General features: G+C 41.5%; 2 protein-coding genes across 7 annotated transcripts in view; one reads left to right on the top strand and one right to left on the bottom strand.

Moving 5' to 3' along the window:
* The window catches only part of LOC139776922 (paired box protein Pax-6), a 354486-nt gene that overhangs the window by 51600 nt on the left and 279102 nt on the right, over positions 1-23784 (top strand). The window lies entirely within an intron of this gene.
* Positions 1-23784, bottom strand: part of Scalloped (TEA domain transcription factor 1 homolog scalloped) — a 164581-nt gene that overhangs the window by 50365 nt on the left and 90432 nt on the right. The window lies entirely within an intron of this gene.

Genomic DNA, 23784 nt, shown 5'->3' with positions numbered 1-23784 from the left:
TTGTTTGTTGAGCGTCTTTTTGCGAGGAGCAAGTCGGTAACGGATAACCTCGAGAAAAATTATTGCGTTGTAATTAATTTGTTATGCAGAATTCGAATGAGAAATTTTCTTTAACATGTAACGTGTCGCAAAATATACATATTTCACTTATTAAATAATAAAATTTGTTTTTAGCCATTTTCAAAAAATAGATGTACGCGATAAATAATCAGTTTCTTATAAATTAAAAAAAAATGCTTTTGGACGATATAATTGGAATTGAAGAAGCAAGTGAATGAAAACAATATATGTCACATTCATTATATACGTAAATTCAACATGTTTACTTCCTCCCACTCATCTAAGCACGTTTTATTTTGCGATCTAAAATCCCTTCCAGTCCCCTTTTTAATCCCTTTCATTCTCCTAACCACTCACGTGTTAAAAAACGCATCGCTATCGCTCTTTATAATACATTTCCTCATGTTATTCTTGTTATAATACTGTATAAATTCTTATAATACTGTAGTATTGAAAATACTAGTGTTTCAAAATGTACTGTTGTTTTTTTCTGGCTTGTCTCATGAATGAACCGAAGGCGATGCTTCACATAAAGATAGGCAAGCTAACTGTCAGGGATATACGTTTCTCCTGAAAACGCACGGAAGCTAGCCGCAATCATCCGGCGAGTGGTCGCGGCTAACGGCGAACATGCTCATATGCAAGCCGGAAAATGAGCGGTGGCTTAATAGAGACGCGAGATGCGGACGCGTACTCGCGCACGTGCACGTGCACGTGTGCGTGCATATGTGTGTGAATATGTACACGTGCACATGATCTAGCTTGCGCTAGATCGAGCGCGCGACGCTAGAACGGCAGAAGACATAGATCATGGTGGATGACGTATGATTGCATTCGGCGCTCTTGCTGGCAACGAAGAAGAGGGATCGGTGGGGGGGGGGGGAGAGAGAATCGAGGTTACCCAGGGGATGGAAATGTTCGGATGAAGGATAGGGTATGACCAGGCCGACCGTGATAGGGTGCAGGAACTTCGAGAGGGAGAACGCCTCTCGCTGGCGAAACCTCGGAATGTCCTGGCCACTACTACGATCGCGCGCCACTACGAAATCGCGGACATATGCGTCCTTCTCCATTATCCGCGCTGTCGCTCGGTGCCAGATATTACGGTGCTAGATTTCCCGGCTCTCGTTGAGTAATGATCGAGTCGCGACAAATTTTCGGCCCGCAAAGAGAGACGGTGGTAAGGACGCGCATCGGTCGAATAGGTCGGATTATTCAGTAGATGCTTATAGGCTCCACCAGGAGCCAATACCTAAGACAGCGTTCGATTAATTTTGTATAACGATCTACAAAATAATATTAATTTCTTTGTGTGGTAGAGTTCTTTCTGATGCTTGGAAAATATTTCAAATTCATATATCGTTTATACTTATAAATACAAATACTTATAAACGTCGTAATAATTAAAATAAACAAAAATAGATGCAATTGTGAGGCAATCTGTTTTAGGCAAATGCATATATATTTTTGTACTACTTTATATAAATACAATTGCAGTGTATTATTAATCTTTCTCTCCGCAAGGATCTATTTTTTAACTTAAACAAACCAGAAGACTTCTATATAATTCTCTATCTTGAAATATCAAAAAATATTAGTGATTACTTACATAGTAGAATAAAATTTGTTAAACGTTATGTAGGCATCTGGATAAAACTTCCTAATTTTGTTACTGCTTTATTGTACTAATTAATTCAGTTGTTAAATTGTTGAATCTGGCTGAGGTTCTACTAAAATAAGAATTATGATAATGCAAAACACCCAACGTGTAGAGATTGCAACAGCGCGACGAATGTAAAAACTTTTGAGCGACAAAGGCAGATATTATGGGACATCGTGGACATTTGCGAGAATGAGACCGTCACGTTCATCTTTCACCCTGTTTTTCTACGTTTTTGTACGTTTGCTTTTGAATAATATTTTGTGTATGTGCAGTAAATCCCTGAAGCTCTTGGAAACTCGACATGGTATGATTCTCGTTAAACATAGGATTATTTGATTATTGTTTTATCAACGTGAGATAATCTCGGTATTTTTAGAATAAATAGAATGAGATCAAGATATCGAAAGCCCTGCAGTATTCTTGGGACATTTAAAAGTGTTATAACGAAAAAAATGTCGAAACAAAATACGAATGACTTTTTAACTCTACATCATCTGTGCATTTCAATAAAAGATAGTAAAAATCACGCAAATCTCGCGGAGTTAATCAACAATTTGAATACTTTGAATAGCCTTCTTCGCGAATTCGCCATCGAGAACGTCATATCGGAGGCGCAGAGAAAATGTTCTTGCTGTTTTATCCTTGAGCCATATACAGATGCATGGCATATATCGGTTGCGGGGGACCCTCTACCGGGATGAGGTAGTAAATGCCGTATTCGCGGTGGTAGTAGTAGCGTGGCACTGGCTAAGCTGTAAATTTGGCGTATAACCATTCGGGGGTGTCCCTGGTCGAGTCCTCTGTCTCTATCTATCTCTCTCTTCCTCGTCCTCCCGCTTTTCGGAGGTAGTCGACGAGAGGGGGTGGGTGGCAGGCAGGGGAGTGAGACAGGAGACGGGGGTCGTAGAAGCATTCATAGCAGGAACCAGAGGGTGGCTTCGGTGGAATGCGTCCCGTTTAATATCGCGGAACATTATATATCGCCTCTCTTGTCCCTACGTTGCCCGTGTTGAACGCCCGTGTATAACGCGTACGAACACACCCTCGCCAGCGCATACACGTACGCGTGACGACACCTAGCCGCTTAATCGCCACCGCGAATGTCCGATAACACACTCGCGAGCCTCTCGGGGACCTTTTCATAATGCCGACGGATCTTCCGCGAACCATTGACGGAGTTATTTATCACTAATCGTACGAAAGTGGAAAGATCCAATTCAGCCTGTCGGCAACTTCGGCACTTCTCTTAATCCTTTAATCCTCTGAAGTGCGTCTAAAGAGACTGCACTTAACATTGACTTAACATTGTAAGAAAATGTGAGGGATTAATATACATATAATCTTAAAGACATGATTGTTGGTGAAAATTGAAATTAATAAACTCTAAGAAGCAATAAAATGTGCGCTAAATTTATCTTTTTCTAAAATTAGTGAAGACTGTTAGGCTCACCCGTTTAATTAAAAACAATCTCGAAAATCTGTTGGTCGGCATTTTTATATTTTCAATCGCTTTAAGATGCAGAAACTGTTAACAATTCCAAGTTTTCACCAAGGAAAGAGTTCAAAGAAAGAAACTCCGAGATAACACACGCCACGTATATTTCAACGTACTCGACCGCGAATATTACCGAACGACAAATCGCAAAATTACCGTAAAATCGTTCCGTGCACGGAAAGAACGGTTTTGCTCAAGTATCTAAAAATTTAGCTATATAGATACAGATCTGAAAATAATTTTGTTGCACCATCAAAATAATTATAGTAGGTTGCTGAAGTATGATGCTGAAAAAAATTTCGACATTTTAGCAATCAGTTTGAGTATTCTACATAATTATTTTTATGGTCCAACAAAATTATTTTCAGATCTGTATCTATAGCTAAATTTTTAGATACTTGAACAAAACCGTTCTTTCCGTATGGACATACAAAATTACATTATAACAGCGGCGAAGCTACAAGCATTTTTATATCGTCATAACGAGATTTAGCTTTCGCGCGAAATTTCTGAGGAAAATTAATTATCATCTCGATGCTAGTCGCGAGTTATCGTGCCGTAAAATTTATTAAGAGACGATATGTCCCGTGCAACCCGCGCGCGCCGTGTTCCCGCCTTTTATGCGAGCCATTAAGAATTCTAATCGGTTCTGGCACGAGCCACGTCTCGATATTATCGAACGATTATACGCGGTGCTGCCCCGGTGTAAAGTAAAAGGTTCGTGAGAGCCTGCGCTCGCGATATAATCGACTTTATAAATCGACCGCGACGAATCAGTCTTAATCGCCGCGCCCGTTGTACGGTTTAGATAAAATATCGCGTTAAACGGCGTAAAGGCACGAGCCGTTGAGACGACGATTACGCGCAAAGTTATTGCGCCACGTTAGTGCCATTCGTGATCTAAACAACACGGGGCAAAGCGCCGAATACAAGATGGTTAAGTAAAATGGATGCTCAAGTAGATTTAATAAAAGAAGATCTCTTTAATTCAATTATATTTCGCGCGACCCGGCGAAATCTTATTTCAACACTCATCACGAAATTATATAATATTCTTATCAATTAATCAATCTTTATTACTTCAGCTTCGGCCAAGAAGTGGACTTGGTTCACAAATAACTTTAACATACTCATTCCTTTCACACAACCTTAACACTTATTCCTATCTGCCTTTTCTAGATTGATCTACCTTCTTTCTCCTTCCATAATTGTTTCAACACATTTCCTTTTATTCCATCTAATTCGTCGTTACATATTTTGTCTATTATTTCTTTCCTATTTCTCCCTAAGTAATTCTATAAACCATAAACCAATTTTTAGTATGTTCACAATCTCCTACATACCTAATGACTGATGTTGTCCTTACCTTGTCTGCAGAATACACATAACGTTTCCTCTTCCTCTAACCAATACTTATTACCTTATTACCTTTCTCCATATTACCTTACACCTCATTCTTATCAACGCTCTTACATTATCTGCCATATTAAACTTTTCTAAATTTTCCCTCTTTAAATACCTGGGTCCACATCCAACCTTACATACAATTCTATTATACTTTATATCTTCTATTATATATTCTTATTAAAAAAGTACAAATATTTCTAGGCTTTAATTATGAGAATTTATTTTTCATGTATCATTTTAGAATTGAGGATCGTAACAAAAATTTACGATATAAAAGACATCAGATACGCGCGTGTTTCCTACTTTGTACATTAGTTCACTGGTCGATGAAAATGCCAAGTACCTACCAATTTCATCGATAAATGAAATAACGAGTTCTCGCGTAAAGCCGAGCCCGATTTCTTTGTCGTCGGCCGAGTCGAGTGATGAAAAACTCGCCCAGCAGCCACAGGTGCGCGTTTATTCGAGACGCGCACGGTAGTGATTAATCTCCGCTTGGTTAAATGAAAAACAGCGCGCTCAATTCGCTCGCATCATGCTCTCGAAGGTACGTATTTACTCGTGCGAGAGCGCCGAGCACCGAGTGCGGTGAATCATCTGCCTCCCCGTATTTGGAGCCGGAACAATTGAAAAGAAAAGCAGAGTACGCGGTGCAACGTATGCACGGCGGCGCGGCGGAGAGGGACGAGATAAAAGTGGGGAAAAATAATAAACGCACTTGAAGCTTTTCGCGAGTAATAGCGCGTGTTGGTAAGAGGGATGTATAGGGGAATCGCGCGGAAAATATTGGCAGATCCCGGAGCCAGAGAGAAAAGCAAAACAATGCGATATTCTGTCGAGTAACGGTGTCCCTCTTTAATTCTTAACGAACAGAAAAAAATACGGTAAATCCGCGCGGGCATCACACCCTGATGCGTACAATACGTATCAGAGGGATGCATCCCTGCAAAGAACAGGATCCCCGCGAGGTAACATGGTAAAAATCGCAACAAACGCCAGCCACTTTCGCAAACACTTCAATTAGCAGTTTCGCCGAGCAGCGAGTCTCGATAAAGTTTTTCCACGATCAACGCGTGGGTTGCTTTTTTCCGTCGAACGCGCATCGCCCTGGTCGACGACGAGTTGCCTATTATGCACGGGTAAAAATCGTGGCATGGGAATTGTCAGTCATCGGTCATTGAAACGGTGACTTGGCTCTCTAAGAGCGAAATGCACGCTGCACGAAGGCGACCGGCGGAAAGCGCGCGGTAATTACGGAAATTAGCTCGTTAGATTCCCGAAGTGAATTTAAACAGGATAATTCCGTCGAAAGATTTCCCGCGGAAATCTTTCCAGGAAGATCCATGAAAAATAACGATTCGACACCGTCGACTCCACGAAATCTTTGGCATGAATATTCAACGCTGTCGCTTGCGCGGGTAAATCACAGAAATAATTCGACCGATAATAATTGTCGACGGCTATCGCTTTGCATTTTACAAGCCGCTCGTTCGATAATTACGAGCAAAATAATTTGTAAAGATTACGCGAGAAAATTATGTCGCGATCTCGTTAAAAGTAAACCGAGAATATATACATAAATCGGACGCGATTTGGGCCGCGCTCGGGCTGCAACGTTCATCGTATTGTCGCTCGCAATTAGAGGGATTAATTTACATACTGCGGGATTAACCATTCGACCATGAATTATTCAGGGCTATGCTAATGCGCCGGCTCCGAATTGAAGTCAATAATTGAATGCTCTTCGAGAATAAGGACAGGGAGCCGTGTCTCGGTCTCACCGTCTCCGCGTCCCCGGGAACCAAGAAGGAGCATTAACCGCATTATATTCGACATTCGTATAGAAAACGAGAGCGCGCACACGTAAAGCGAAAATTACTAACCACTCGCGAAACTTACGGGCCGCGTAATGTAACGCGCGCTATTTACTTTCGTGACGACGGCGAACGTGCCCGTAAACTGGAAAATTTATTATACGGCGCTCTGTCTGCACATAATGCACCAATAATACCTTTTTATTGCAAATTTTGTAGTCCATTTGGCATTAATCTTTTCTCAATAAAGATGTCAAGGCAGGTCGATAATTTGCGTTATAAAAGCAATAAATATCTATACTATACGTGAGTTATCTTCAGAGTTAGTGACAATGCGAGTGAATACGTGACAATACCTTGACAATTTAATTTAAAAATTAATTAGAAATGTTCGAAACTAAATATTTCAAAGGATACAATAAAGAACATTTTGCAAGAAGAGATAGTCGAGATAGTCTTGAATTCGATCGACGCGTTCTTATTAAGGAATAACGAAATATAGGGCATTCAGAGATCTGTTAAAAGCTAACGTAAACGACGTAGGTACAATCGTTATTCTCGATCGCGTCGCAAATAATCGCGATGTAATTTCGCTACCTTCGTATCTTAAATTACATTAAAGTTAGCACCGAAATAATCGCCCGCGCCGTCGCAAAATAATTGGCGAGGAGCGCTCGAATTGGAGCGAGCGCGAGCGGTAGGATTAATATCGGATCCTCGCGCGGTTCGCGTAATTGCATTAGCTCGCGTCTGCCGCGCGTGTACGCGTCGCGGCGAGAGTTAATACGATTTTAATGACGAATAATGCAATCTTCCGTCAAAAACCGCAGGGACATCGCCGGCGTACTTAATAAGCTCTTGAGACTTGAGACGAGAAGACGCGGAGAAAACGAATACTGAGGTTTCTTGTGTGCCAGGCAAACATGACGATGAATAGCGAGCGGGGAGCTTAAGAGCGTGACGAAGAAGCAGGGAAATCGTTGAGAGGGCAGTGTCAAGGAAGCATGAAGATGACGAGTATCGAAGATGAAGGCGACGACAAAATGGAGAGGTGTTGGTAAAACGCTGCAAAACTTTGGAATACAAAGTTGGAATTCTAAGGGAAATTGGCCCGCGGATTACTTCATTCATTCGCTAATTCTCATTGTCAGCTGTACCAAAGCTCCGCTAGAGTTTTGTCATTCCCTTGCGTCGAAAAAAAGCGTTCAATCGGCATAAAATTCACATATCAATTATTTAAATTTAAAACATAAATATATTATCAACATAATAACTGATTGGCCATACATATTGCCGCATCTATTATTCATAGAAATTATTATCCAATAATTAACTGGAAAGCGTTAGAATTGATTCTTCATCGGTAGTTTCTCCTTGGCTGCGAGATTCACACAACACCCGATCGATAATTTCGCGATCTGTTACCGTCGAGGTAATCAAGTTGACTCGTCTTCCTTCCATCCACCTCCTTCAGCCTTCATCCTTGAGTTTCCGTCGCTGTCAAGCCAGCAGCCGAACAGCTGATTCTCTTCGGTCCCGTGGGAGAAACATTATCCACGGTGTTGATTTACAGTTTCCGATGCAACGAGTGACAATGAGGAGAAACTCGAGGATAATACAACTAAGGCAGGAATAGAACAAGAACAAAAGCGAAGGAGCTGTGCTCTCTCTCCTTTTCTGCCTCTCTCTCCTGCCTCTCTCCATGCTCGAGAGTATCGAAACTCTCCTCCTCGTTTTCAGAAGCTAGTTCGGCGAGTCCGTATAGAAGCCGTCGATCGAGCGTGTAGCGTTTCTTCGCTCTTCTCCCGCTCTTCGCATTCGTCGACAAGACAGCTGCCGGTGAGGCCAACAACCGGTTCCCGCATCTCTTTCTCTCTCCTCGCTTCTTTTCTTCCGACCTTCCCTCCCATCCGTTTTACGTCATTCTGGTCTGGTGTCGATGCACCGGGGAAAAAGGGAAAAAACGATCAAGAGGCATGACAAAGCGGCTGCCGGCGGCACCTCTCGTCGATTCGGATCACGATTCACGAGCGGCGGCAGATTATCGTCCGGTAGGATCCCGCGAAGATTGTTGTTTAGTTTCGTACAACGAAATGGTCCTAGAGATCGGGTCCTATAGAGATCGGTTCCTTACAGTACAGATCGATGCACTTTCGCGATCAATTTTTGTAAAAACTTCTTTACGAAAGACATCGAATCAATCTTTCATAATGGTACAATAACACGATTTTTTATGTTTACGCGAAATGTATATCAAGTTCAGACGTATTATCGACTCTCAATTACAGCCAAATACAGAATATATATAAACGGATAACAGAATATATAAAGTTGATAAATTGTTTGCTTCCAGCACAAAATAAAAGTATCATAGATATAACCTATATAAAAAATAGTAACATTTTGGAAGTGAATTGTGATGATATCTCGATCTCATCAAGCAGTTGCATATTTTATGGAAAAATACAGACAGAATTATCAAGCTAGCAATATCGCCGGCACGGTGCAACGGACGAAGAATTTCGTCTTATTAAGAAGTTCATTATTTTAACGACCCTCGAGCAACGATGTATCCACCGAAAGGGACGGGAGAGGAAGGGACGAATCGACGGGAAGCCGTATATAGAGGGGCACGGTGAATATTTATCAGCCAATATCGGGCCTTACTGCCTCGAGAGGGGGGCAAAAGAGCGCGTGGATGCACCGTTAATCGATTTGCATAAGATCGCCGTTTCGTGGCTATACGTCTCCCAGCGTTGCGCGCGGATAGGCAGGCGGCTGGACGGGCGGGAGGAAGAGAGAGAAGGCGCGCAGTCTGCCGATATGAAAGTCGATACGCGGTATAATTCGCGTAATTACGCGGGTGCATATTACGCGCCGGCGATACTCGCGAAGAAAACAGGAAACGTGACGGCACCGCCGGCCAGACTTCGTAAAGTCGCGTATGCGCGGGAAGGGGAGGGAAGAAGGAGTTACGAACCAAGTGACATAAACGCTCCCGATAATCGGCTTCGTCCGATTGTGAGTCTTCTCCTCTCTCTTAAGCCTCAGATATTAAGACCCGTATACCTAATTTCATCGTGCCTTTGCTGAGATTTTGTCATAATATATAGAAAAATGCACTTTATGCCTGCAATCGCCAACTTTTTTTTATTGTTGTGGAAATTATTTTCATATACCTATAGCAGAGACTGAAATTGTTCCGTTTCAAAGAACTCTGATCCCAATATTATAAACGCGTGGAGAAATAATTTCTATATACATATATTTCTGTTGTTTACCAAAGCATTTTCTCAAAAATTTTACAGTACTGAAAACTAGTTCTAACTCAACAAAATTATTACCGCGTTTAATCTCAGATATTTCTTTCTAATTCAAAATTATATCAATTCGATTCACCTAGTCATATAGATTTCTTAACGTGCCGAGTTTCTCACGCGTCTAAAAACGAGCCGTGTCTCATTTTCTTTCTTTTTCGCAAATTGGAGAGTGAGCGGCGAAGCGATCGCGTTGCGCGAGTTAACGATACGCGATACGCAAGCACGATCACTATTTTATGCTACGATTATTACCGTAATTTCTTACGTAACGTAACATTTCCGTCGGTCATGCTAACGAATAGTTAATTCCAGATAGATTATTTTGAGATGCAGCAAGAATCAATAAAGTTCGCGCTTCAATGAACGCGAGCGCTGATCTTCTGCAACACTTGACTGAGGGTGAGCGAACTCATTGTCTCGAATATGCAGCAAGAATGCAAAAACAGCGAATGTATATAATCCAGAAAAGCAAGAGCAAGATAGAATGTTTGTCCTAAATGCGTAAAATAACTTGAAATCTTAAACATCTAAATAAAAAAAAATATATATATATATATATATACACACACGAGATATAACCATCACAGATTTGATGAGAATGTTGATGTTGATGTTGATGTTGTTGCAAATCTTATAGAAGCAGAAAAAAACTGAGATTTTGACAAGTAAATAAAATTCTGATAAGGTAAAAGCTGCTTGCGATTATAAATACGGATTAAGATTTTTAAATACACAATTTTGTTCCATGCATAATATATTCTTCTAAATTACATCGATTTAAATCCCAGTTTATGTTTCAAAGACTATTATTCTCGCTATTAATCTCGGCGAACGCGATCGTATATTAGCTTAACACTCGACTATATCTTACGTTCCCACACGCACCCTGATTCGAGGAAATTGAATCGAAACGGAAATGCTTCTTCAGTTACAATATATGCTACTCGCGGATGTTTTAGGTAACACACAGCTAGGCAATCCTGGCGGTAGCATGCCGCAGCCGCATCTCAGGAGGATCATTTAACCGAGATAATTGCCAAACATTGTTCACCTTGTTAGCCGTTGCAGCTCGGCTGGCAAACTTGAGCGAGTTAATAAGCAACACGCTGGGACGACGGCGACGACTATAACGACGACGATGACTATAGAGGCGGCAATAGGTGCCAAGGCAGAGGCCTGAGCGCCGAACCGTGTGTAAATTAGCGTCTTCAATTTGTAGCCGATCGTCCTGACTGCGTTATGAAGGTTGCGTGTGCAACCATGAAAGGTGACGTCTTATTCACTTGTATCTTATTGCGGTGTTATTCGCGGCGTCCTTGCTTAATTTAAACGTAAATTCTTCTCTTAGGATATTTATTATATTATACGTACTTTTCATATTTTTCTTGTTAAGCAGTGTTCTCTGATTTTAAAAACTTGCTCGTTTAAAATGGGGAAAAAAAAACTTATCCACTGTTCAAAATCATGATAATTTTCCAGTCTTCCGGCAGATACGATAAATGCATTGAAACTATTGACTAGTAATGCGAGTTTCTAACTTTGGAAATGGCAGTATTCAATTCATGGCGAGATGTAATAATTCAATAAAACTACGAAGCTCTTCTCGAATGTCGCCAGGCCGTTTTGCGCTTTCGCAGTCTTTGCGAGCGTTGAAGCAAGGACGCGCGTTCATATACGAAGAATCATGGAGAGAAAAAGAAAGAGAGAAACAGAGAGAGGGAGAGAGAGAGAGAGAAGCGAAAGGGCGTAGTAGGCAATTAAGGGCCGTAGGTTCAAACTGGAAAGCAAAGTCGAAGGGCGCCTCTCCTCTTCCGTGAGAGGCGTGAATTACACGACGAGGCAAGCGAGCCGGCAGACAGGCTCATTGTCCTCCGCTAGTTTAATTAATGCAGCTGAACCGGCAGCTCCCTCATATCCTTTCCATCCTCCCTCGCCCACCCGGTCTCTCTTACCACTACGTTCGCCAACCCTGTCTCTTTCTTCCATCGCACCATCCCTCCGCGTCGCCGACCTCGTGTATATGTCGCGCACCATGGCCTCGAACGACGTACATGCAATCTACCAGGGGCAATTCCGCAGACCCGACAATATCGTCCTCGTCTTTCGTCTGGATTTCGATAATGATCCGTCAATTAGCCGACGGATCAGTGATTCAGCCGCGTTGGTGTCGCTTCCCTTTTAACTCTTCGTCGACCGAGATATTCGTAGTATTCGTACGTATGTAGACGTATGTATACAATATATGTACACATTGGAACTTGTAATAAATTAAACAGAGCCATTTTAAGTATATGAATAATTACTGCAATCCAGCAATCTTGCAGTATCGTAGAACGGAAAATTTGTTATATGTATAGAATTCGTTTACATTTTTCTAATTAAATATCATATTATATTAATTATTATATATTTTATTACCTTATTACGTTTCTCAAAAATATAACAAAAAACAAGCATTACAAAGAATTGGGTCCTGATTTATTTTTCCTTATTTTGCACTTAACGTGCGAAATTCGTGATTTAGAGCGATAATGTGCACTTCAGCCTTGGAGTTGAGAACCTCAATCTGTTGTTCGTCGGCAATTCAAGCGGAGTCGAATCAAAAAGAAAACGACGGATGTAGGAAAAGGGAGAAAAACATTATTGGAAAGAAAAAAAGCAATCGTGCCTCTTTCTCTATTTCACAGCCATGTATCTTTGGAAACAGATGAGAAATAGGGAAGAGCGCGAAAGAGAAGATCGAAGCTTCTTTGCTCTCTTCACGTTAATCCTTTATACTCAATGGCGTAATAAAGTTCACAACGAGCCTTGTTTTCAAATTTCTTTACGGATTTTCTCGATAAAATGATAGGAATTGGTGTGTTTTCAAGGTTTGAAGATCACAATCGCAGACCCTGATTTCCACTAAACGATTACAATAACCCTATTGCTCCTTCTGAGACTATTTAAAGAGCGTAAGAGACAGAGAAACTTGTTCGGCTTTTTTGGTTTCACCTCCAAGTCGCGGCGCTTTAGAAGAAGAAAGAAAAGAGAGAAGAGGAGAAGAAGGAGGAGAAGAAGAAGGAGAAAAAGGAAAAGAAGAAGAAGAAGAAGAGGGAGAGGGAGACTCATGCGAGGTCAAGGTGCCGCTCTGTTGCCGGCTCTCTTTTCTTGGCTCGAGCACTCGTAACGTAATATCTGGACTTGCTCGTCAAACGCCTGGCGCGATTATCGGTCCGATTCAATTAGCTCTCGTACTTGAGGCGCTCCCTTCTCGTCCACTGACGGGAAATTCTCCGTGTTCGGATGTGGAGCAACCAAGTTGGATACGTTTCATCTGTCACCGCTGAGAACCGCGAGCCCTCGTGGAGAACAGCAATTCTATCTTCTTTTAATTTCCATTAGCTTATCGCGCCAGATTTATTTTTGAAATAGGAATAGGTATATAGTACTGCATGCACTGAACGTTTTGAACCTATACCAACTATTTTTTCAACCACTAAGGTCAGATTAAAATAAACGATCATTGTTCCATTAAAAAAGCATTGTTAAGACAACGATTACAAGCTGTATAATAGTAAAAATTATAAAATTCTGAAGAAAGAAATCTTTTCGGGAAAAAATGTGTGCAAATAAAAAATAATGAAACTTTGTTAGTTCAGGTAGGTTTGATAATAAAGAATTAATAAATATTGTTTTGATCATTTTCGTCAATACATGTAGTTCAGTTAAAGAAGAAAGCATTATTCTTTCACAAAATTTTAATTCAAAATTTACTTATTAAGATATTTGAAGTCGAATATCAAAATTAATGTTCCTTGAGAAATTCCTTTTAGACAAGAAAATTGACTAATATTCTCCAAATAATCTTTTAATTGGGTATTGGAGATTCTGAGATACCGCTGAGAACCGCGAGTATTCCCCGTGTTACTATCGGATAAAATTAACGTTGCTCGACGAGCAGGTGCTAAACGAAAAACGGAACTGAAGTATTCATGAACATCCGCGCACTCCTCCACCGCGGCGCGCGGCGGCGCGGGCGGCGGCGGCTCCATCGCGTTCAGCCGGTGGATGCTAATTCCAGGTTTAATTCCGATTACCCCGGCCATTATAGGGGTAAGAAGGATTCTAAACCGGTTAACCCAGTTCGCGATCTCCAGGATAGACACACACGCGACCTTTCGTGCTAGACGCTCGTCACGTTTATCGTCGCCGCGACGACATGTCGATCCAGCGTTTATTCCCCGCGTTCTCCGGTGCCCTCCGGAGAAAAAAGAAACGCGGCCACCGTGTATCCCCGCACGATCAACCGGCTAGTAACGACGATGCGAAACGTTCTCGAGAGCGACCTTAAAATTTTAATAAATTCTCCTACTCGCATCTCGTTTCCGTTGAACGAATTTCCGAGGTGGATCAACGGCAGCGACGGCAATGACGATGGCGAGCGAGAGAGAGCAGGTGGATGCGCTTTATCGATTTTGGCATACCAGACAAGTTGCTTCTGCTTCCGCGGCGATAATTCGCCGACTCGCTGCCTCGGCTTGGCGCGGGGCTTAAGTCGCCCACTTGGAAAGTTCATCAACGCAACCTGTGCTTCCCGTATTCAGGTATAATATACATATTCCTGAACTCGGACGGATAATCCGTGAAAATAACGCTATTCTATCCCACATATATTATACGTATATCAATCATTAATGTTTAGGAAATACAAGATGTGCTAAAAATAGCATTCCTACCATTAATATCACTGATATCATAATTATTATGTATTTCAAGCATCGTAGTCACAGGCAAGTATTATCAAATTATATTATATATTTTTGTGTCAAAATAAGTAAAGCTGCATATAACGAATTTTACGAGCATCTTCCTACTATAAAATACCCTGATGATATCAATAGAGAATCTAGCTTATTATTATCTATAATATTCCGTTAACAGAAATAACGCAGACTGAAATGATCAGCGAGGTTTCAAGTCAAGATGTCAACGTCGCGCGCGAGGGTTGACCAGCCAGGTCAAGTAAGCAAAAAGTAGACTTAGGAGAAGACGAAGAACCACGAGGAAGTGGAGAAGGAGGTGGACGGACGTCGGACGTCGGACGTCGGACGTCGGGACGCTATTTATATTCGATGCCGAGGACGTTCAACCCGCAAGCACCCCCGTCTTCCTAACCGTGTATCCTCTCCATCTTCGTCTCTCACTGTTTCTCGCTCTATCTCGCTCCGTGCTCATCTCGTATCCACTCGGTGGCGACGTGAAAACGGATAAACTCGCGAATAAATCTCCCAGCTGTATAGCTGCAAGAACCTCCTGCTTCTCCCCATCTCTCTCGTGTTTCGCCCTATATCCTCATCTTGTGGTCCGAGTGCCTCACCACGGATTACCCCGTACCCGAGAGGTAGACACGCGTAAACGAGCCGGTTTCGCTGGTAATTTGAAGAATTAATCAACCGGACGGACAAAGTTTTCATGTACGACGGTGATCGATGGCCGAAACCAGGTATCATTAACCGTGCATGTATAACTGAGCAATTGAAATATAGACCTAAGCCAGAAAGACTAAATTTCAAACGCAAGAAACAAGAAAAGTGCTTGAAAGGTGATCTGATTGAAAGGAATAATCCTCGCTATTTGTTGCAATATCATACATTAAGCGATTAAGCAATAACATTGTTATCTAAAGAATGATAAAGAATGCTGAATGCAAAAAAGCTAGAGAAGATTTTAGTTAATTCTAAGAATTATGATCTTTGAAGTAGGATATAATATAACTTGTGCACAAAACTATAATAAAAATTATTTGAAATTAGCATCAATTAGTACTTTAATGATTTTATTATACAGCGCTATTAAAAATTACTATTTAACTTTCGGATATTATGAAATCAGTTTGCAAATTTTTTATCATTGATTAGCCGCTTTGCGCGAATGTTTCAGCATCCTCGAACTTGGACACTCGACGTGCATTTGGCTGGCTTTTCATCCTATCGTGGATTTCAGAGCCGTCTATCGGTCTTCCGTGTGTCGACTGACCGCGCGACACGCAAAACGAAGAAAAATCGTTGGAAGCGGAAAGAAAGCAGACGCGAAATTAGATTTTCTAGCGAGGTCGCCGCCGCCTATAGCGCGCGCCGTAGGATAGCGAAAAAAAATAAAATCGACCGGAGCTCGATCCATCCGACGAGCTCGTGTCGAAAGAAGGTGGACGAAACGAGGAAGAGGAGAGAGGAATAAACAGAGAGAGAGAGAGAGAGAGAGAGAGAGAGAGAGAGAGAGAGAGAGAGAGAGATTAAAAAACGAGAGAAAGAGAGCTGGAGATTCGGTTCTCGATGCGGAGATTCTCCGGGTAGGGATCGAATGAGAGACGAAGAGAGGAAACGAGGGGTTGAAGAGAAGAATCGGGAGATGGGGTTGTGTGAACGCAGGGAAAACGGGTATCATCCACAGCCGTAATTAGAATCCACTTCGTGGAAATGGTTCCGAGGCTTCGGAAGCCCGCCTCCTCTCTCGTTCCTCCGCTTATGATCCTTTAGCTAGGTAGGTAGGTAGGTAGGTAGGTAGGTAGATAGGTAGGTAGGTAGGTAGGTAGATAGGTAGGTAGGTAGATAGGTAGGTTGGTTAGTTGGCTGACTGGTTGTACGGTACACATGCGCGCATCCAAGGCGCCCAATACGATTGCGTAATATATACCACGATACGACAACGACACAGCAACGACGACGACGACGACGACGACGACGACGACGACGACGACGACGACGACGACGATGATGACGACAATTCTTGATTCTCTCACGCGTAACCGGGAAACGAGAATAATCTCAGGGGCGGATTCCCCGTAATTTACACGGGCCGCATGGTTATTATGTGAAGTGTTTCTCTTTGCGCTTCCTCTTTTTTTTCACCACCATTCTCTCTCCGTCTCGATGTTCGAAAATTCTGCGAGTATACCGAGGCGAGCGCAGATAGACGGTGCAATCTCAATGCTGTCCAATAATGATACTGCAACGGTTAGAATTGGAGGGTGTATCGACCCGAAATTAAAAACTCGTTCGCTTCCACTCGCTTTGACTTGCTCCATTTATTTTGCACTTGTGGTCATCCCGGTGCAGTGGTTTTCTATACATCTATACACATACATATATGCATGCTGCGTGCAAATTTACTTCTATTTTGTAAAGTCGGTTTTTTTTAGTCAGTCAGCAATCTTGTATCTCTCTCATCATAATTCGATTAGAAAGAGTTGCTATTATTGATTGATCTATACTTGGACAAATAGCGGGTAACATTATCGGATGTGACGCTCCACTTTTCAAGAGTATTCGATCGTGCTGTACAACTTCGATAATACTGTAATCGATATAAAATAAAATGAATCTTCAATGATCGCACGTGCATGATGTCGTATATGAAGTAGACGGAAAAGATACCAACTGGTAGCGGAAAGGCACAATTTTGGTTCTGGTTGGCTCTTGGCGGTTGGCCAACGCGCGAGGTCATTAAGTTTCGTGTCTCCTAGTAGAAGCAACGAAAAGTCGTAAGAGAACAGGAAGAGAACAGGAAGAGAGTTAACGGAGGTTGACAGCCACCATGACGATCCGATTGAACCGTCTGTCCTGTCACTGTCATGCGTCGTATTTTTAGTTACTGTCTAACGTTCTACCTACAAACGAGATCAAGCCCAATGTGCACTGACGAATTCAAACTAGCCGAAACTAAATGAATATTCATTACTTTGCTGAATAAATTTGTTATTCATCTAGAATTCAATTTGCAATGCTAGATAGATCGGTACCTAAGTCTCAAATAATGATTACATTAAAATAAGATCAATTTGAAAATGTCTTTGATGGAATTAGATCCAGTTGTTCATTCGCGACAGCAAAGTTTAATTTATGGGGATTACGCTCTTCAATTTAATCGCCCGTTAAACTTAAAAATAAGATCGGCGTCTCGCCGAGATTGGTCGAGATATTGCTATTGCAAGAAAATACGATCGGACAGAATCAGCTTCTATTGTGTTGTTACCCTCTCGTCTGAGAACCGCTGGATGCACCACGCGGCAGCGACCGGCGACCGGCGACCGGCGACCGGCGACCGGCGCGGCGGCGCATTGGTGGGGGTCAAATGTCACATTGCGTGACTCACCGTCGCCTCCAAGTGTTCGCTGCAACTCCTGCACGGCGCGACGCGGCGCGGCGTGTATACCTCGCGCGTCTGCAATTCGCGCCGCGCCTTCGCCGAGCAAATTGATGATCGGCATCGGCGATCGCGCAGTGAGGAGAAAAAAAAGGTATCGAGCGACGTCGATAAATGGTTGCCGATAATGCGGATTGATTTCGCATTGACCGAAACTAGCTCGGTGTTCCACGGGACAGCGTTCGCCACCCCTCGCCGTCCATTAACAAACGCGCGCGCTACTTTGCATTCTAAGTGGAGCGCGAGCGCGTTTGCACTTTTATCCTTCCTCGAAGAAGCCACCTTATACCTATCGCACGATCGATCTTTAATGCGACGCGATAAACGCCACACGTCCGCCACATGCCGGCGGAATAAATGCTCCTGTTCCTGTTACCGCCGCCTGCCAACAGCTACTTGCTCGCCTATGTATTTAAATACGACAGATTTCTTTATGCACATTGCGTCTTCATCTTTTGCTCCAACTTGAAGTTTAAGAACGTAACGATCTTGTACGACTCTGTCGCGCTCTTGAATCAAATCTGATCGCAACACTGATATTTTACGAAGCAATTCATTTTATCATTGCCTGTCCAGTATTATCTAAGGTTCCGCATTGATAAGATTGACATCGATACTCGATAAATATTGATTCTATAACATCGATGTTTTTTGCAGATCTCTAAAATGTAATGACTATAATACGAAATTTATATTAATAGTATTATATGTAGTATCTATGCTTAATATTCTAATAACTGAAGAGCAGTAAAGCTTAGTAGCTAACACGCTGGTTGTCAAGAACTAAAGAGTAGGTGCACTTGTGTTGATTATTTAAAAAATTAAATTATGCCTAGTTAATGCTATATAGAAGATTGTAGTAGCACGCGCTACATAAATAAACCCGAGAAATAAAACCATAAGCCTTTTTAGATGTGATGTGAGAAATTAGTCTCAAAATAAAATTATTTTATTTATATACAGTTAGGTGCAAAATAATAGTATCGGCTGAAAAAATGAAGAAAATTCCAAATTTTAAAATTAATCAACAGAAAATTACTTAATTTTATTTATTAAATGAATACATCAATTAATAGAAACATAAAACATAACATCTCATTATTACAAAGAGATAACAATGAAAAAATTGAATTTTGTTAAAATTTAGAATTTCTTTATTTTTTTCAGCCGGTGCTATTATTTTGTACATAACTGTATATAGGTGTATATCGCAAGAGCTATTAATACCTATAGAAATATTAATAAACGATAACGATAATAGATAAGCTGTATTTATATAAGCATATTATTAATATTTATTATATATAGTTTATAGTTTAATAATGTATAACAGAATTTGGTAAAGATAGCTGATTTGATTTTTACGCGGATTGTGATTGACCAAAAGCCGTTACACTTGGGAACACTTCTCGCTTGATTTTTCTATAGGATATGCAGCCTACTGGCAGTCCATACTCTTATACATATAGTCAAAGACAAAACCAGTTAGTGAACTAAATGTGTAAAGATAAAAATCTCAAAGAACGTAAGACGTTGCATCGATGGCAAAACATCGATTCGTCCATAAGTACTTAACCATCGATAATTGCTTGATATCGATGTTTCTTGCGGATCCCTAGTATTATCATGATTTCATACGCGACTACTTTTCTGTAATCTTAATCATAATCAGTAAAAAATGAAAAATATAACTGCTTTTAGAGTTCGTATCTATTAATATAAATCATCAATATTTATTCAGTAGATTCAGAGCCAGATCGTAATAGTTACGCGCTATTCGAATGTATAATAGGTAATAATAGTAATGAGTTAAAAATGGTAGACGATATATATTTCGCAGTGCTGGCTCAAACGACAGATATAACCCGTCGATATCGCCGTCACTCCGAGCTGGCGTCATCTTTCAACGTCTGACGAGCGATGCTAAATCGTCGATCGTGCACGTAACATGTCGACACGACCGTTCGCTCTTACGGATCGCCGATTATTTAGACAATGGAAGCGCGATAGTGATCGCAGCTGAAGACCCGAGGGGGAAGACGAGGAACGCGCGAGCTGAGCTGAGTGTAAGAAAAGGGCAGGGAAAGGCGGAGAAATCGTAAATTGATCGATCGCTGACGCGATCATTCATCGCCGCAGCTCGATGTCGGCAAGCGCGACGGGTGTCGAGATTGTTCCGAGCGTGAGACGCGGACGGCCCGATAATTCCGTCGCGATAATTAAATCAGGTAATTAGGGCGGACCCGTAACTCAACGAAAGCATCGCGTCGTCGTCCGTCCCTTCGGTGGAGTTGTCGTTAAACCGTCGTCGCCGTCGTGCGATACTCGCGCGTTTATGTCAGTTATTACTGTCAAAGTCGTCGGGGACGTACGTGTTTCCTTGGTATTAACGAGACGTTTTATTGACCCTATCGTAGGTAGGTAGACGCGCTTCCTCGGGCGATTCGGTCGATTGCAATTCCGAGTCTGTTCAAGATAGCGACTTGGCTTGTAGACAGGATTCGTAAACTCGTAAACTGCACGGGAGTATCAGTGATATTCACCGTTGTTAATCGCTCAAGTTCGCGTCTCGGAAGTTAATCCTGCTTCATTGTTTTGCAATTTAGTAACATATAAACGGAATACCTATGATAAATGTCTATAGCAACTTGTCACGTATTTATCTGAACATTTGAGAAAGAGAATTTTATTGCGGCTAATAAATTACACTTTTGGAATTCTTATAAAATATTCCTGATAATAAAGAAATGTTGATTGTTATGCGAAATTGCGTGAGAGCAATTGAAAAAGAAATGTATTTAATACTTTTGTGAGTCGTTTTAGCTGACATTAAATTAACATTAATTAAACTGCAATATTCGTTTCATTATAGTAGATACTAATTTATTTATTTTGGGTAATTACAAATAGATGCTACATTTTTGTTGTATTGCACACGTTTGCACACGTTTTACTGAAATAAATAATTTCTTTATTATTATTCGTAATTTTAATTGCGATACGTAACGTCTTATAATTATCCCCACTGCCGCGTGTTTAGATTATAAACTAGCTGAGAGAGCGGCCCTGTATTCCTATTTGCTCATGCCGAATCTCTCAGTTAACGCGCTCGTTAATTAATGCACGATTAGTACGTTCTCTCCACAAAGAACCGCGGACGAACCGAAATATATATTCTCGGTAGAACGCAATTTTGCTCCGGAAAGATAAACAGCGGCCGCCGTTGCGTCGCTCGCGACGTTAAATTCTGTCATGCGAATATCCTGACTAGTAGAAACTGTGAAACAGATGCAGCGAGCATCCCGAAACTTCGGATTTCAAGTACAACACGGTACTATATCTGCCGACGCAAAGGGATTCGTAAACTTCTACGTTTAGCTTGCAGTACCTTATCTCTGGATATACAGATATACGTACAGATATATATATATATATATATATATATATATATTTATTTATAGGATGTTCCGTGCTCTTCGCATTTTCTCGCACGTGTAGATTCTTTCTCTCCAGATTAGAATTAATTTCTCTTTAACAAATATGTCAAGACATTGACGTAGTTTTCAGATTATAAACATTCAAAGAAATTAAACTTCAGGTACGAATAAATGCAAAGCGTTCTTTTGATTTCACGCAGATCTCTAAATTATGGTTAAAAAATTAGATGCCTCGTAATATCTCACAACACGGACATCTCATATTTCTACCTTCTATTCTGTCCTAAATGATTGGTTAAAACGCCACCGGATGATGAAATCAATTTCACGGGCTTCTACTACCTCGGGACCCGGCCGGCCGCTCGAAGTTGAATATTGTTTATGGAATATCCCCAGGCGGATGTGCTGAAACACGCTGCTGTTACACACCGCGTTTTGCACGACACGCGGTCGACGTCCACGATCGTTAAAGGCAGAAAGAGAGAACCCGAAGAAGAAAGGCGTGGAGAGTGCTTTCTTGCGCGCCACGCGATTATGCGCGCGCGGATACATGCTTATGCATGTGCTTTGCACCGAGATTTATGTCGACGGCGATACCTTTCTCTCTGCATAGAAATGTCGGTAATGTGCTGCTCCGCCACGGTGCCGCGTACGTAATGCATTATCCTTAATGAATCGACTGTGTAAAGCCTTGTAACGTTTCATATTTCACTTATGCATCGATGAGGACTCGTCCGTCCCTCCTCGCGAAGCGCTAATCTCGTAACTGCCATCGGATTAAATGAAGCGAGGGCAACGCGATATATATTCGTGCACGTGCACGTAAAAATAAAACGTGATATTATGTAAATGACTCCAATCTCTTCACGTGTGACTCTCTATGTCTATCAGTCTATCTAATTGAACATTGCTCATCGTACACCTCATCTTAACGGGATTTGTGATTCAAGATCACAATAATGTTCAGATGTCATGGTAAACAAAATATAAATATGTATATGTATCGAATCGCGTTCGCTTTACACTATAGCCTTAAATCGTCTGTTTTACCGATCAAACGTAACTTTTTTAAGACAAACTTATTTTTTTATTGGGTTTACAGATTAAAAATCGGTTTCTAAAGTTGAAGTATTATGCACTAATGCACCCCACAGGGAATCATGTATTCTAATACTCTTCTGTGCGGGCATCGCATTCACTTTTAATTCACTTTTATGTTTTTCACACTAATCTTTTATATTAGTCTAAGCCTGATTCTGAGGACTCTATATTATTTCTTCATGTAATCCACGTTTCACAGTGTTCTCATTTTGTGACAACAAACTGTAGAATTTTTATATAATCTGCACAGTAAAAACGGACGACTTTAGGATCCCCTTAATAAAAATTCATCAAATAGTGTTCTATGGCCACACAGAGCTTTTTCGCGCGTAATATATGTGTGTATATGATTTTAGACACGATTTTAGATACGATACACCGATATCTATTTGCGGACAATTGTCGTGCCGTGCATTGTTGTGCAGCAGCCGTTAATGACGCGAGGCACGTGAATCACACGACATCTGCAATTGTTACCCATTCGCTGCTGCACGCGTGTGGCGACCAATTTCTCACTACACACGTGCGATGTACATCTATAGATATATCGCACTCTCGCGAGACGCCGCGCCGCGTTATTTTTCCGCATGTAAAAATATGAAACAAAAATCTCGCATAAATCAAATTCAACGCCAAAAACATTTTGCGGATTTTAAAAATCGATCTTTTCGCTGAAAAGACCGATAATGACTTACCACGTTTCACACACGCGTGATATATAACGATATATAAATTGTGTATAAATATACCAAATTAGATAAGGCGCGGCGGGCGCGCTTCTAAAAATTCCAATTTGCAAACTGCTTCCTGCCGTTTTTACCACATCCTGCGCCGTTCAGTTTGCATGCAAACTTTATCTACGCTCCACCATAATTTACGATGACAAGCTAATTTCCTGGCAGGATTGTTGCACCGGTAATTAACTCACATACGAGTGAATCGTACTGTTCGAAAATGCGCTAAATAACGAGAATTTCGCGAACGCCGCGAACGGAATGGCGTTGCTTGGATTTTCCATGTTTCATTTTTAATTACGCGCTGATGATTGCTGGCGCGGTGAGAGTCGTCCGTCCGTTCGCGTTCGAGGGTATTAGCAAATAATACCGGGCCCTCTTGAAAGGGGCATCGTGCGCGCAGCAACGCTAAGGATCCGCCCGTAATTTCAACATCGCACAGCCATAACGAGTCCCGAGACAATGGCTCGTATATATCGGGTGGCAAAAGAGTAGTGCGTGGGTCGACCGTTGTACCAAATAATGCATACGCAGCGGCGATCCGTGCAATTCCGTGAGAAATTATTGTC

The sequence above is a fragment of the Temnothorax nylanderi genome, unplaced genomic scaffold (genome assembly GCF_030848795.1).
Source record: "Temnothorax nylanderi isolate EJ_2023f unplaced genomic scaffold, tnyl_v1.0 TNYL_tig0132_pilon, whole genome shotgun sequence".
Lineage (NCBI taxonomy): Eukaryota > Metazoa > Arthropoda > Insecta > Hymenoptera > Formicidae > Temnothorax > Temnothorax nylanderi.
Note: the sequence above shows the minus strand (reverse complement) of the source record. Positions and strands in the feature narration are given on the sequence as shown.